Source organism: Larimichthys crocea, chromosome X, assembly GCF_000972845.2.
Source record: "Larimichthys crocea isolate SSNF chromosome X, L_crocea_2.0, whole genome shotgun sequence".
In the NCBI taxonomy this organism is placed as follows: domain Eukaryota; kingdom Metazoa; phylum Chordata; class Actinopteri; family Sciaenidae; genus Larimichthys; species Larimichthys crocea.
In genome coordinates, this window is record NC_040020.1 from 5,853,460 (window position 1) to 5,868,801 (window position 15,342).

General features: G+C 38.4%; 1 long non-coding RNA gene across 1 annotated transcript; it reads left to right on the forward strand.

Annotated features, from left to right (window-relative positions):
• Positions 1-5,059: 5,059 nt before the first annotated feature.
• On the forward strand, positions 5,060-13,964 carry LOC113746724 (uncharacterized). Its single transcript, XR_003463073.1, has 3 exons — positions 5,060-5,181; positions 12,811-12,893; positions 13,857-13,964. It is a non-coding gene; the product is annotated as an uncharacterized LOC113746724 (long non-coding RNA).
• The last annotated feature ends 1,378 nt before the right edge of the window (positions 13,965-15,342 follow it).

A 15,342-nucleotide genomic window follows, 5' to 3' on the forward strand; every position in this document is an offset into this window, starting at 1 on the left:
GCAGGTCTATCAAGCCTTAGTCTTGAAACCCATCAGCTATCATCCAACGACAATTTAGCAACCACCAGAGTTTCTGGACTCCCATGTAGCCAATGGATATCTGAAAAACGGAAAATGGAGATCCATGCCAAGACTTCCTCTGCAGTCTGATTAGCAACTTGGTATGCTAGAATGATGAGAAGGACACATTTTGGCTAATCTCTCTATAAACAAACTGAATGCTGATAAGTTAAAAATAAAAGGCCAAATCGTCTGGCAATAGCTATAGATTGTATTACTATAATTGATTGTATTTCAGTGCGTTCCACCTCTTGTGCAACCCTAGCCTGACCAAACATTACTGGTCAATACAAATGGACTACATACGGAAACTCGAATGCTTCCAGAGCCAAAGTCTTTGTCCCTTGCCTACACATTCTGCATTCATATGCTGAAATCTGTTTATAGAGATTAGTTAAGCTTTGGATTCCTCAGACATGCCTAAGGGGGTGATCATGGGGCTCATCTGATTTTACATTTTCATACTTATACTATGACTATAAGAGCAACAATGTTTATTGTGTGTGTAGCCATTAAGTGCACATTTACAGGATTCTCTTTTTATAAGCTAGCTACAGCAGGGTAGCTTAATGGGTGCAAAACTCGAAAAAGAAAGCCTGCTTTTGTCTACTTTTATCTCAAATCAAAGAACCATTGTTTCAAACATTCATGCAAATTTTCAGTGGCAAATCTGCACCGTTATCACTGTAAATTAGGTACCTAACATAGGTACCTGCAACATGTTTGACACACAGAGGGGCTTTGCAAACAGTCAATTCTACAGGCTATCTATGTTCACTTTTGTCTGACTTCTTGTTGTCATATGAAAAATATCTGTAAAGTGGGCGACATCGATATGCATACTGTGCTTCACGTCCTTTCTACTGTGCTTCACATCCTTTCTAAACCCATAGACAAGCTGTGTACATCCCTCAACTCAACATGAACATATGGATGGATGTTCAACATTATGTTAAAACTGCACACAAAGCCATGAAAATCAATAGAAAGAAGAAAAACTTTTGTAATCACTGAGAAACCCCAACTGTATATTTAAATCAATCTAATTTAAAAATATGGATGAATAAAATTAAGATCAATCTGGGTAGTAATACCATTATTCAGCTAGAGTTCAAACACAAGCTACAACAGTGGAGCACCTATAGGTCTGAATTCTGTCTTTTTAGTGACACACATATCTCTGATCATCTCTTGCTTCATTATTGACTCTTGTATGTTACCCCCTTAGTGAGACCTTGAACCAACTCTCCAATAACAGGAGGCCATCTCTAAGATTACAGTACAGAGAGGGAAGTCCTGCTATGCATCAAACTCACAGCCCTCAAATTGTTAAAGCACATATGTCAGCTGTTGAATTTGACTCAGATCCAAAGCTTGCCGGTAATGAAACAGGGGGATGAGGGGTGAGTCAGCCACTGGCCTTTGTTAATTGCATGTCTCACATCGTCCTGGCTGGGACAGTTAATTGGAAAAGATCAAGGGGATTTGCAGTGTTAATGAGCTTCCCGTGAACCCAAGTCATACTTTGGATACCAGAGGAGCCTTTCCTATCTCCCACACTCACCGACCCTTCTGTTAGTGCAAAACTTTTCATTTCTGGAGCAATGCGGCCGTGTCTGACTACTGCCTCATCTCCTGTGTTTGGTAGCAGTGCCTCAGAGGGGAATAGATGGTCTATTATAAGCACAGCACCGTTTAAGCAGAAGTAATCAGTTGTTCATCTCTATCTTGGTGTCACTGTGTGTTTAACATGCATTAGGTTGTATTCTAAGGTGCTATATGTGCATACAGAATATCCTCATATACTATAAGATAGTAAAAGTGGAAAAACAAGAAAAGGTTTGAATAACAATATTCGTCATGTTTATTCTTGTCATATGGCGTTAGAAATACCATTAAACGCACTGTGCTTCGTGGAAACCCTAATTTAAGTTTCCTACCAATGCTGTTATTACCATTACGAATCTCTGCTTTGTGAGTTTTGGTCATACCACTGTCCACATCATAGATAATGAACCATAGCAAGACTGATCAAGAGGCAGAGGGAAAATGCTTACCTGTATGTTCCCAGCAAATAATTGTTCTTGTTTCTTGAATTGTCTTTTATTTTGTTTTTATTTTTTTTGTAGTATCCTATGTCAACAACAGTTTTTCTTGACATTGCCTGACACTTTCGAAATGAGCCTTATGCTGTACTAAATCTCAGCAACAAATTACAATTATTGTTCACACTTAGACACCTTAAAAAAAAAAAGTTTTAATTATCCTACATCACAAAATTACCAGAAGAAGAAATTGGCACATTCAGCGTAAAAAAAAAAAAAAGCATCCCATTTTCAAGTGCATCTTCAGTAACAGAGCTTGATGATCATTGTTATATGGAAATAATTCAAATGTGACACAACAAAATTTTCTCTCAGTCTAATATCCAGTCTCTATGTCTGTAAATCTATTCTATATCCAGGTATAAGGCTGCCATGGCTCTATACTGCCCAGTAGTTGCAGTTGGCCCTATAAATCATACAGCACTCTGACTATACAATCAATCCACAGCTCACCTCCACACTGTGGCTCACTGCATGTCAGAGTTACAGTGAAAGTGCTGGTTGATGTTGGTGTGCAGTTGAAATATTCACAGTTATTGATTTTGAGCATCTAAATCTACTTTTTGACTCTTCTATAACATAAGTTACTTCCATGCCTGAGTAAAACACCCAATCAAATAATTTTCTTGTAAAGGTATAGATACTTGTAGCGTTTATAGACTACAACAGTGCTGTCGGTGCTTTTAGTGCTGATTTGGCTTAAGCTATCTAACTAGATTCATCCTGCTGTCTATACAACTGTATGCCAGTGAAGTATGTGTAGCAATCTATCATGCAAACATTGACAAATGGGCCAAACATTTAGCAGGAATCTTTGAGGTGAAGGTCTACAAATCTAGCCTCACTGAAGCAAACCTAAATCTTGTAAGCTCAGCTTTCCTGATGAGATGTAGGCTGGCTTTGCAAGGCTGCTGCAAATTAGTCCTTGGTGTAAATAGCAATGCTCCAAGCAAGATGTGGAAATCTTTTCCTTGCACTCCAAAATAAGAGCCATAAAACTCTGACAGCACCTTTACAAAGCTGACCATAAGTCTGTCACACATAAAGCTTTATTCAGCAACACCACATCTCCTAATAAAAACTCTCTAACTCAATTTGCTTTGCATGTAAAAAACAATGCTGACATCAGATGCCAAGACAATAACTCACTAGCACAACTACAATAAGAAACTTAGTGTTGAATTTGAGGGAATTTAACACCAAATTATAAGACAAGCAAAAATATAAATTCCAACTATATCCAAATATTTATTTGGCTCATCTTTTGAACCCTTAACATGTAAATAATCCTACACAGTTATTGAGAGGGGTAAGTGGATGCCCACAGACTTTGAACCCCCCTGATGTAAACGCTTCAGGTTTTAAACTCTCACAAAAGGTTTTGCAAATGTTTTATGGTGTAGGAAATGCATTCAGCATGTTCGTTAGGCCTTACAGATGTGAGAAAATAACTCCAGAAAATGAACATTTTGCTGATGCAGCATCCCTAATTGTAGAAAGAAGACATACTTTTTTCATTTTCCTGAACCAATCCATATTTTTATAATAATAACAAAGATCAAATGACTACAAGTAATCTGAAACGGGTCGCTCCTAGTGATGAACCCACAGGAAATTATCATCCAACATATCCTCAGCTCTAGAGAGTATTTGAACTGTCTTTCAGCTCATAATTTTAGTTTTATGGAAGCAACTATACTCTTCTGGTTCTCACCGTTTTAATTGTGTCATTTTCAGCTGCAGCAGGCAGCTGTTTCCAGTGGAATAGCTCTGGTGAACCTATTGCCATTTCCACAGCTAAATTGCTGACAGACAAAATTAGCAACCAGCTGGTGAGCAAAGGGAAGCAGTTAGCACTTGAAAGTCAATTATAAGTAGATGGTGAAGACCAAAACAGAGCTAAAATCAGAATTAATATTGGACTTAGATTCATTATGAGGCAAAAAAATAAATATATAAATGTGGCCAAATGAATGGTGGTGTTGATCTGTGACCCAGGGGACTATGATGTTGCCCATTAATTGCTGGACAACCCTTTTGAAGCCTCAGATGAGGCATTATGGCCATCTTGTTTTTTGGAGCCAGAAATGACTGTATTTGGACAAGAGAGTAAAGCTGGTGGGTGTGCACTGCAAGTTGGGTTGCGCTTGGTTTTGACTCTGTTTTGAAGTAGGAATAAATGGTGGCCTGCCTGGTTACAAATATTCTTATATTACAGCTAAACAATATACTAAAATATGTTTCTGAAAACATTTGAGGCAAATGAATGGTCAATCATCTTAAATCGCCACACCTTAAAGCAAAAAGTCTATATTACTCTAAATGGGATTTATGGAAGAAGACTAGCAATTGAGACCATATATTTATTAGGAAACTGTTTACTGAGGTAATGCATAATAAATGAGGGAAGTAGGGTAATTTATCTATGAGGCTTAATATAATCTGACCTTATTATTTATATGGAACTGACCCCTGCTGGTCATTAGAAAGAACCAATATGGGGGCGGCACCGTTATGAAACCAAAAAAATATAAAACATAAATTTCCTCCCTTGGATTTCTTATTTTTTCTTAATTTCAGTTGGATTTTGAACCACAGGGAAAGATTGTACTCAAAAGCGAACGATGTGGGGTGTGTTGAGGCTGGGGGTCGGGCTCTGTGTGATCTCTTTGCAGAGATAGGTGCGGTTTGCTGGGTGGCTGAGGAGCTGGCTGCACACACCTGAGCCTGATCATCATCTGAGCAGTACTTAGAGTCCGGCCCCCTGTGTTCTCGCTGCCAGATTGTCACCGCTTTGTGGTAGATTGCCCGTGTGCTCTTCTGTGAATTTGCTACTTGAGATTTCCAAAGGTATTACTCACTTGTGTTCTCTGCCTTCAGGATCCAACTCTCTAACCACCAAGCCACCCTGGCACCGCACCCTTCAGCTCCAGCCTCAACCTTGCCACGCTTTCCACCTCCGTCGTTCCCTGCTTCTACCCCCCGTGAGCTTGCCTGCCTCCACAGCCTTCCCTGCGTAAGGAGACACCACCTCCCCTCATACTCTCAGTTTCAATAAACTGCTGCTAACCCTAAGCCTCTGCATTTTGGGTCCAGCACCACCACCACATAACACGATGGGTCATTTTAAGCTACTTCAGCAAACAACTAAAGCTTTCAGTTAACTGACAAGGATAATCACCTGAATCTCATGTCTGACCTTGTTTTACATGGGTGTAGTATTGCTTTAACTAAATTACTGTTTCACTTGTGTTTATCTATCAGCTAATGCTGTCTTAACAACTCAGCAGGATATCAAACCCAAAGAAATGTTTTCCACTTTCCAAAGCTCTGTGACTCTGATCTCAAAGCCAACTTTTCCTGGACAACTTACACCACCGTATTTCCATTAGTTTAACAACCACCTATCCCAACGTAGACATTCCTTAGTAGACAATGTGTCTCTGTTTGCCTGCCTACGATAGAGCAGAGAGGTGAACATCAGACAGAGAATGACACAGAAACTATTGATACAAAGCCTTTCAAAATTTGGTTCAACTCTACCCACGGTAATATAACCCTTTGGAAAGTCAGCTGCCTGTGAGGAAACACTGTCGGCTGAGATTGCCAAGACTGTACTGTACTCCACTTGGTGCTGCCGCCCTGGGAATGGTTGTAGTGGAGAACACAGCACTAATGGATCGCAGCACACAGGCTTGGACAGTCATATCGTACAGTCCCTCTGATTTGAAATATTCAAGCCAGCGCTCTTGCCTGTCTATTAATATTTACTTCAACAAGCGATACACACAGTCTGCTCATGTTGCCCTGGGGATTAATGTGACTTTTACTGGTGTTGGCTCATTTTAGATTAAAGATGGCCACAAAAACAAAAGGCACAGTATATGTGTATATGCAAGAATGGCAAAATGAGATACAATAGAAGTAGTTAGTCTTTACGTAGTTGCGTTCTTTGTAAATGAAAATGGAGAATTAATGAAAGTGAATGAGTGGTTCTGTTAACTAAGCCAGTTCGATTCTTTCAAGCACCAACAACTGACTAAGAATTACTTCTTTTTTTTTTTTTGGGGGGGTGGTGGGGGTCTTTTGCTAGTCTTTATTTTGACGGGACAGCCGAAGACAAACAGGAAAGCAAGCAGAGCACACAGTTCAATTCAGGTCACTGCAGCAAGGATGAAGACTTTCAAACGTGGGGCACACCCTACCAATTGAACCACCAGGGCGCCCCATGAAAGACTCTTTGGGTTCTGTATTTGACTGTGTACTGTGCCACTGGGTCAGATCGCTGAACTAGAGTTTGTTGGTGAGCAGTGCCTTTCTCTCAAAGAGACTCCTTAAGTCAGAAGTCATCCTGCCTCTTGCACAACTGCACATGCACCATACAGAAGCAGGATATTGGATTCACTATTGCTTGTAAACTCGTTCCTCTTCAAGAGTCATTCAAAAAGAACAATTAATTTGCAAATCTAACTTCCCGATGGAGATAGAGATGTAGAACTTGAAAAGTTAAAGGGATATTCCTTATTGCATTTGATGTTATTGCATTAAGCGTGGACATTTTGGAAGACAGCGGCCTGTTTTAAAATCATAACAATTCAGTTTTGAGCTGTTGTAACTCAACCACTGTGAAAAATGGAGGCTATGGGTTACCTGGCAGCATTTCTGGACTGCCTTTCTCACTCCCATTATGCTGACATGGGTGACAGATGCCAGCTCTCCTGCCAAAGGCCACATCACTCCTTGCACCCACCCCACCCCCCACCTGCCAACCACCCATTACTGCTGCTGAAAATGCAGCATACATGAATCACGCCGCAGCTGTCACAGCTCCATGGCCCCAACCTAATTAAACAATTAGAGCATTTGGTTAACAATCACTCATCATCGAAGGACAAATGTGGGCTAAACAGAGTCAGTCATATGGAGGTGCAGAGAGTGAAAGGAAATGGGTTCAGATATTACGAGTCCATGAAAAAAAGAAGTGAAATGTGCTTTTTAAGCAATCTGGCAACGTGACACTGATGTTTCTGCAAAAAAACAAACCTAATGGCTGAGATATCGAACAGGATGTAAGCATTGTCACGTCTAAAGTAAATCTTAAACTATTTGCACAACGTATTTGCCAACCACTGGCAAATTGACAAAATGAATTAGGTAATGTAGGACGGTGGGTTTCTGCTCAGATTTGTACATCTGTCTGGCAGCTATACTGCCATTTTTCAAATTATGTTTTCAAGTTGTTTGAAATAAACACTTTATGAAAAAGAAGATTTCAGAGAGCAGGGCTTTACTAATGCCAGTCTCCCAAGTTAGCTGATACTTTCAGTCACATAAATGAGAGAAATAGCTGTACCAGAGTACCTAAAATGTGGTCTGATGGCAGTGAGAGAGGAAAGATCATGAGGTCACCAAAATCATCAAGTATCCTCATTTTTGGAATAGATGTACTGTACAGTAAAAAGTGAGTGCTTACGACTGAGGGATCAGCAGATACACTTAACTAAAAATTTTTGGTAGGAAGGTGACAAAAATCAACAGTTTCTTTTGTCGGGAGCTTGATGACAAATTTTGTACACATTGTAAGAAATATCTTTATTGCAGTTAAATAAACCACACTCAGACTACTAATGCAGACATGCTGTTTGACATTAACAACTGTTTATATAATTATTTAGTGTGATTTTAGTTTAAGTCGGTTACAAGGGTTTTAACTAGACTGTTGTCCTGACTACACCGACTCAAATCTAGTGACCCATGTTTCCCTTTGTGTAGGTCATTAGAGATAGAGAGTGGGAGAGAACGAGAATGACGATGGAGGCAGAGAGGCAAAAAGTGATGGTGTGGGAGGGGGAGAGGTAGAGAGAGAGAGACAGTCAGAGACAGAGAGAGAGAGATTTTTACTGCAAACAGGCCTGGGGGATTTAATCACAGTAAAACACTGAACTCTTATTGGGGGTATCAAAACATTTTATGAGAGCAGCTGTGCCAAACTGTAGCACCACAACAGTGTCCCAGTCCAAGATAAATCAGCAGTAGTCCTCCAGATCACCTTATGTGCCTCATTTAAACTCCAACTACTGTGCAACTGGCAAGAAATATTTATTAGACATCACATGTAAAGAATCAGCTACAGCATAGGACCTCATGCATAAACACTTAAAGGGTCACCTCACCCAAATTACAAAATAACATTTGCTCACTTACTAAAATAAATTCTATTCATTCACATTTACTTCAAAGGCCTCCACAATTTGTAAATTACAATTAGGGGAGAGACGAAATCGGGAGACATCCGTCTTGCAGGCACAGGTGGAAGAAGTGTTTAGATCATTTACTTAAAGAAAAGTAGCAATACTACACTGGGTAAATACTCAACTATAAATAAATACCCTGTGTTCAATACCTAAGTAGAATCACTCAAAAGAATGGTCCTTGTCAGTGTTTTACTATTACATATTATGTTTTTAGATTAACCATGTATATACCAGCTGTATTTTAACTACTTTATTTACTGTTTGGCAGTGTAATCTACAGCAATGCATCCAATTCTATAAGAGCTTTTGTAGCATCACTATCCAGTGAGAGAATGTATCTCTGAAAAAGTTAACCTTTGCGTGCAAGGATGCATTTTCCAATTAATCCAAGATTTTTCAAAAAAGAAGTACAATATTTGCATCTGAGATGAAATACAGTAGAAGGATGAAGTTGCACTAAATGGAACAACTTAAGTACTCAAGAGTACAAGTACTCAAGTACACAAGTAAATAATTATATTCCACTGCTTCCAGGACAGGCAGACAGACATGCAATATATGTTGTGTCTACAGAATAGTACAATTACAAGCTGTAAAAGAGGATGAGAATATTATAAATATATTGATTGCAAACATAAAAGAATATAGATCCAGGAACATGTTCAGCAATTTACAGGTTCTGCAAAAAAAAAAAGACATTCAAAACATCTGGAACGAGGCACCAACAGCCACAAGAAAGAGAGAGAGAAAGAGAGAAGTATCGGCATATTGCTTGAAAATTTCCAATTAAGATCTTCAGCACCAAAATTTCTTTCCAGAAACAATGTTGTAGTTACTGTGGATAACCCACAGATCTCACTGTGAACAGTTTTCATTGGAAGTTGCACCAAAGAAATAGCCCCTATGAAAACTGTTCACAGTGTGTTCTGGAGATCATCCATAGTGACACTATCTGGAAATAGATGATGCTGTTGAATTCATTGCTGCATGTGAGCACCACAAATGTGATTCTATTCTCCCCCAGAGTATAGTGGTGGCTGCAGAACTTTCATAGACAGATATCTCAAAACCTGGGCAAGTAAAACCAAAAATATCAAGCCTGCACTACACTTGGGGTAAAGTGAGAAAATATGTTTTTCTGTAGTTTGGGTGAACTAACCCTTTAAATTTGCAGCGTTACAAATACTTGTGCCATTTGTGCAATGTTAAATTCTGTGGCATCGCTTCCTAAAATGGTGGCATTGCTTAAAATTCTGTGATTATGGCAAACTGCATTTGAAATGGATAAATGAATATTTCTAACACTGATCTGACGCTTCCAAACACACAAGATTCCAGGGCCAAACTCAGATGGACAGATATGAAATGAGCAACAGATGGCTAGAATTGATGAGGAGAGAAAAACGACACTATTGAGTAGAGCTGGAGAGGCCATCATAATAAACCATTCATTTCACTTGTCAGAGGACAGCACTCCTCAAAAACAAGAGCCAATATCTGCTCATCACAGGGAGATTTAAAACAGATTATATATCCCTTCACACACATACTCCTAAAAGAGGAAGGCAAACCTTTGTCTTTCTCAGTACACGACTTCAAGTGTTCTTTGTTGTATTTTTATCTTATATTATCTTATTATCTTTGAAATAAAATTTTAAAGCAATATTTTGATATGAACACGGGTCAGATGTGAGTAATGTGGAAGGTGTTGCTTCTTGTGACAAACCTAAAATTATTTATTACCCAGCTTTGCAATTCCCTTCAGCTCTGTGGAGCATTTTAGCATCTTTTAGTACACTGTTTTGGTTTCATGGCTTGCACATTCACTCTTCTGGTTCAGTCTCACCGCTCTCATCAGTGTCATTTACAGAAGAATTAGGCAGCTGGTTAAGTGAAAAATTACTGATAAACAAATGTGATCATGAAATGGCATACAAATAGCACACTGCCAAGGACATTTTGCATGTCGTGTCTACGTATTTTAAGTTTTTCATGTGTCATTTAATGCTGTTTGAGATAGCACATTTTATGAGTTTCATTGCAGGGAAGTACAAAATCAGGTGAATTTCATCAGGTAACAACAATCAGTTGGTCTACTGTCACCGTAGTCAATGTGGCTAATGTTGGTTAATCGCACTTGGTTAGATTTATTTACCAAAACTACTCAGTTAGGTTCAGGAAAGGATCATGGTATGGGTTAAAATAAGTACATTAGTCACATACATGAAGTTACATAACTTACATATGGAAGTAATCAGTGTTTACGTCTGGCTTCCCATGGGACACGACCACAGAGTTTCCTGTTTCCTGTGTTTGTTTAATCCATCCCCCCACACATGGACTTTGTTGCTCCTTATACTACATCACCTGACACTTTTTTTTTCTGATGTGACATGCAAATCTTATTGATACACCATTTGGTGCTACAAGGCTGGATAAGCAAGCTGTAAGCTCTAAGTTGGTGACAAACAGATTTAGATTTAGCAGGTATATATATATTTTTATTAGGAGTTGGTGGAGAACAAAATAGTGACAAAAGGGGATAGCTTTTGGACTTAAATTCTGGTCACCAGAAGTACCATTGAGTCAAATGTTTGCTTATGTTGCTCCATACCTGCTGGATGTATAAAAAGACAAACATTTGCCAACACGTTTCCTATATCAACTTCAGAAGGTAAAATGAAGTCAAACTGGTCAAATGTCTTCACGTTGGTGGATTTCTTGCAGTACTTATTTTTCACAGCAGATAATTTGAATTGTCTGGACTAGACTTGTAATGGAAGTAGTGTTTCCAATAGCATTAACAATGACTGTTTGATTCAAGTGTTCCAGTGAACCTCAGGAACCTGAAATGAAAGCAGCTAAATGGTTTTCACCCATTTCTTTTCTATAAACCTGTGATTTACCTACTGTGAGATGTCAGAATGTCTTCTGTGAAAAAGGACTACATCCTGTGAGTGCTGAACTGTAACTTTACACAGTAAAAGGCGCGTGCGCGCGCACACACACACACACACACACACACACACACACACACACACACACACTGTATTTCTACTGTATATGGTCCACTCAGTGTACTCACTGCTGCATCAAGTGTAGGGAATGATTCACAGAGCAAAGCTTGATTCTCTGGAAGCTCACAGCAGAGACCATTAGGAGACCCGTTACCTAGCAACCACTGTGATTGTCTTATGCTTCAGGTGTAACTTCCGTGAAGGTAGCCCCATGTGAACCAAGTGGGTGCTACGCTATTTGAAACCCTGTTATTCTTGTATTTCAAGAAAACAGTGAGGAACAAAAGGACGCTGAACACACACTGTGTTTGTGCACTTCAGGCAACAAATAAAAAAAAAGAAGAAGAAAAAAGGAAAAGGAAAGAAACAGCTGGTGAGCTCCAAGGTTTAAGAGAGAGCCCAATCCCTGGTATCACATTGACTCATCAATCAAGCTTCACTCTGTATCTCTGCACACTTTCACATCCTGTGATCAATCTTATAATTAATCAAACAACACCACAAAGCACTCTAATTAATCTTATTTCTTACTGTAACTTCCAAGCCAGATATCTTTGCAACAAAACAGCCAATTATCTGTAGGTAGATCAACTTTGTAATATAACATAACCAGCTGAAATGGTCAATATTTTATCTCAATACACAGCTATGAATTCCTCTTAAGCGTCAGTAGAACTGCACCCACACACACAAAATGCACACATCATGAAGCTATACAGTAAATTGCTCATTTAGACACAAGATAAATGGTAACATATTTTCGTTCTCCCGTCTGTACTCTTCTTACTTTCAAAATTGTATTTGAGAGTTTTTTGGTAAATTACTATATCTCTTAGATTGTTAGTGGTCAGCCACTAAACCTATTTGCTCTGGGCATCTGTAATAAGTGCCACATTTTGCAAATGCAGAAACTATAAAGCCGTTAAGCCTCTAATATTGTTTCATCCTGTGCCCTGGTTTTAACTTTTTAAAGCATACTTTTGAATGCAATTACAAAAATATATACAAAACTGCCAGCGAAAGCAGACCTGAATGTGGCGGTGTGACTGCTGAAAGTGACAGTTTTCTCCCCAAGTGGAACACCAATTTAAGTCAGTATGGTGACGATACATACTGCACCTGGCCATACATGATATGTTGACAATGCTGCAGATAATTGTCTGTATAAGTATGTATAAGTAAATATAGACTACTGTATGCAGAAGATAAAATATTCTATGCGTGTTCGACGTGTTTAGAAACCTGTCTTCACTGTGACATTTAACATTTGTCTTATTTTCCATAATGCAATCACACATTTTACTGCAAACCTGCTTCTAATCTTGTATACATGTCTTATATTGTGACTCCCACCATCTGTCTCATCCCAAACAGTTATCCCATCCTCAGCTATACTTGGATACAATGAGCGCAATGATGTTTGATTCCCCGGAGGATTCTGCCTGAAGTGGCTCCAGGTATACTTCGGCCAAGAGTCTGTTCAACATTTTAGTGGAGTGGGTTCTAGACAGAACAACTATAGGCTCCCAGGAGAGAGCGAAAAGAGAGTTACAGTAGAGGGAGGGGGAGGATTTGAAGTGGTACTAACTGAGGTTCAGGCCAAGACCTGGGAAACAGTGCCATCTATTGATTACTCTTATAATGCTATAATGCTGCAGTGATATGTGCTTGTAGAGTTTAACATACATTTTACTGTCAAATCAAAGATTTACCAGAGACATTTCTTTCTCCACTCATCATGTATCTGCATCTCCCTTCACGTTATTCCTCTCAGACACGAGGCTCACTCAACATTCAGGAACTTACAGCAAATATTTGTTGTTTGCATAGGTTTGTGAATATCGATGAATAGCTCAGGTGTACAAGCAATGTGCGTCTATATGTAATCTGTATATATGTATCTATATGTTACAGTGTAACCAGTAAGTACAGCTGTAAAATAAATGTAGTAGAGTAAAAAGTAAAGGTAAAAAGGTAAATATTTCTCCTCTCTTCTTATATCTCAAGGTGAGTGTAGATCTGAGAAAACTGGGAAACCAGAGTTTCTTTTTAATGCTCTTTTCCAGTGTTATTCATCGTGTTTTGTGTCTATTTGATGTCTTTGAGGGCTGACAAGTTGTATTCTCCATGTGGGTCGACTGTATATAATCCATAATCACATGTGACAGCATTTAAACCACATCAAAATCTTCTAGGTGTCAGGGTAATTGTTTGGATCTGGAAGAAAATCTGTTTTTTAACTTTTATAATGTTCATTTTATAGTCATACTACATATACAGTTCATTAAACACTCTATAAGAAGCTGTAATGTAATTGTATGCAGGTGTAAGGACATAATTTCTTCTTGAGCTTGGTGAGCTAAAGGTATTTTCCACCCTGTTGGACAATATAGTTCTTTTTTTTCTGTTTTTTCATCCAGGCAGTCCAGCTGCAGGTATCCAAGTCGAGAACAGGACAACTGGACAGGATAATGACTGACTACAACCGATCCCAAATCTCAAGGTTTCTAATCTGTTATCTTTTAAACACATGGCATCAAATCTGTAAGATACAATCACCACTTCAATAGTTGTTTTGTTGTTTTTTAAAATAAAAAATATAGTTTCAAACTGTTAAACACGATTTTATATAATACAGCTAATCCTTTATTAAACCAAAAGCCACATACAATGTGTCATCAAAGCTCACTTTCACCACACACTGACATACACCTTGTAGATTATTGTAGACTACGACAATTTATTCAACAACAATTACTACTATCCGCCGGATCACACGGTTTACAGGAAGCCTTTCTAGTCCATCAGCTGTCTATTCAGCAGCAGACCCCCTCATATGGAAGCATGAACTTACAAACTGGCTCTGACATCACAGTTGTCTGTAGGAGTTTGTGACAAGATTGCATGAGAAAGGACTTATTCACCAGCACCATGGTTGATATTCACAGTGAAAGACATCCGTCAATGCCCAACTGCTCACAATGCTAATTTCTGACACATCTCTATGAATTATACGCCAGATCTTTGGTGACATGCAGTGACCGGTGTAGCTGTGCATCATAGCTCACATCTGATACTGTAATTGTTACAAAGGCGGCAGTAATAGCGCAGTTAATACTTGCATCATGAAAAGACACAATTGTCTCCATACAGATATAGTTGAATATATAATTTATAGTTTATATTGCAGCTTTATGACTCCCATCATTTCTGAACCATCCACTAAAACCATGTAACGTCAACTTTTCATGAGTTATAATACCTTCTTTTTATGACAATGCATTTTTCAGATGGATTTTTTTTTCCTTAATGGGTTAACAACATGTTTATACTCCTTAGGCTATATAAATCTTTTAAAAATCCATCTGAAAACTGCATTAGCCTGAGAAGTATAAACATTTTGTTAACCCATTAAGGAATACATAATCCTTCGATTTATCTAAAAAAAAATTTTTTTTAAATAACTAAATGAGCTTCACTGGACAGTCAAGATATAAACATTAAGGGTTTATACATTGTAACTAGTGAATAAAAATCATCTACTAATGCTTCATATATGAGCCATGGGTTATTTATATAAGCAATTTTGGGGATGCCAAGTTGTGGATAATCCTTTTTGCTGATGTTTAGCTTCCAGCAGGACACTCTGCTTTCCCTTTTACCATTTATTAATGACATATTATAATTTAATCCTGCAATCTTGATGGCTTATTATAAAGTGAGAAATTGAGTGTTTGTTGATAGATTATTAACATTTGTAACCATATTAGTTCTAAATAGAAAGGGTAAACACCAGGCAAAGGTTTTTTTCACAACCTGGCAACCCAAACAGTGTTCTTTAGTAAATGATTTGTTACAATGAATAAACTCTTTAGATACTACTACATTATATAAAGGTTGCCTCGT